The 1,546-nt window shown below is 42.9% G+C and overlaps 1 non-coding gene across 1 annotated transcript; it reads left to right on the forward strand.

Annotated features, from left to right (window-relative positions):
* Positions 1 to 1,042: 1,042 nt before the first annotated feature.
* Positions 1,043 to 1,124, forward strand: trnas-aga (transfer RNA serine (anticodon AGA)). The gene has a single exon. It is a non-coding gene; the product is annotated as a tRNA-Ser (tRNA).
* Positions 1,125 to 1,546: the final 422 nt, after the last annotated feature.

The following is a 1,546-nucleotide window of genomic DNA, read 5'->3' on the forward strand; positions in this document are numbered from 1 at the left end:
TTCCCACTTTGTAAATCTTTGAAGACAATTTGAAAACAATCTGCAACGAAAATGTTCAGACAGGGTGTTTTATTTACACCAAGTACGATAGTATCTATCGCCTTGTCTTGTTATTTACTTGTGAGGATTCGGTATTCTCAGCACCGTGGCCCGGATCGTATTCCCGCTCATGGAATTGTTGTATTGTTCAGCAAACATATCGGTGTACCAGTACTTCTGCCGATTTTCCGATGCTGGCAGGTCATTGGTTTTGTCCAAAACATTATGAAGGTTAACATAAAACAAACAGCTGCAGGTGCTGGAAATCTGAGCCAAAAACGAAAATTGTTTGTGCAGCGGAGCATGACTGGCAACAGAAACGTCGACTCTCCTGCTCCTCGGATGCAGCCTGACCTGCTGTGCTTTTCCAGCATCACTCTGATCTAAAGTCGGGTTTGCAGCATCTGCAGTCCTCACTTTTGCCTAGTTTCTTTAGTGTCTCTGGTTCCCAATTCAAGAACTCCATCTCTAGCGGTTTCATGTTTGTACCTGCGTGCTGAGGAGTTTAAGAGTGAAGAAAAGTAACTCATCTCCTCCATCTCTGGGGTAATTAGGGACTGAAAATGGATCGTGTCACATTGAAATATATCTACATGCGAATTGATCTCTGTCTTTTATTGGGAACCATCTCTTTCATTGTAACCATCAGGAAAGATCATTTCGATCGCCAGAAAAAGAAATGAATGTGTCACTAAACTTTGTTTGCTTCATGTCCGAGAATACTCAGATCAATAGCTCCTTTGCTTACTTCTGCTGGTCATGTTCGCAAAGAGATATGGCAAATTGCCAAGTGTGATTTTCCTTTCAATAAATAATTTTGACTCAGTTTGCCTGCAAATATCTTTTCCTACCTTTGTGCTTTTCTTCTTTTACATTGGTGTCTCACACCTTACAAATGACAGCAAAGGTATGAAAGGAGATGGGAGCATTTCGCTCAAGTCAGCGAGAGCTTTCAATGAGATCACGGCTGATTTGGTCAATGCTCAAATACTCCGCGCTGTTTGTAGTCATGGCCGAGTGGTTAAGGCGACGGATTAGAAATCCATTGGTGTTTCCCCACGTAGGTTCGATCCCTGCTGACTACGTTATGAATGCTTCCCTGCTAGTACAATTTTCGCTTAAAGTTCAGAAAGATTATTTTGTGAACCAGGCCGGTAATTTGATTAGACTTGGGAAACTCGAGTTCTTCATCAGAAATGTTCCATATTTAAAACATTATCTCTGTTTCTCTTTCCAGATACACTGATCGACACATCGGGTTTCTGCAGCTGTTACTGAACGTCCTGAGCAGAAGTGCTGCTTTTCATTAGATTCCTTTAATCCCTGTCCACTGTTCTCTGACTCGGGTCAGTGACAACACTTCGTCCTGCTCGTCAAAGTGCTTATTCCCCACCGCTCCTTCTCCATCATTAGAAACAACCGCAGGAAATCGCCACTTAACCATCTTTGTTCCAAAGTGCAACTCATCAGCCTCGGGAATCGCTCCACCAAACGGGACTTCTCATCC

The sequence above is a fragment of the Chiloscyllium plagiosum genome, unplaced genomic scaffold (genome assembly GCF_037043375.1).
Source record: "Chiloscyllium plagiosum isolate Xiang-an unplaced genomic scaffold, Cpla_swu_hap1 HiC_scaffold_24, whole genome shotgun sequence".
Classification (NCBI taxonomy): domain Eukaryota; kingdom Metazoa; phylum Chordata; class Chondrichthyes; order Orectolobiformes; family Hemiscylliidae; genus Chiloscyllium; species Chiloscyllium plagiosum.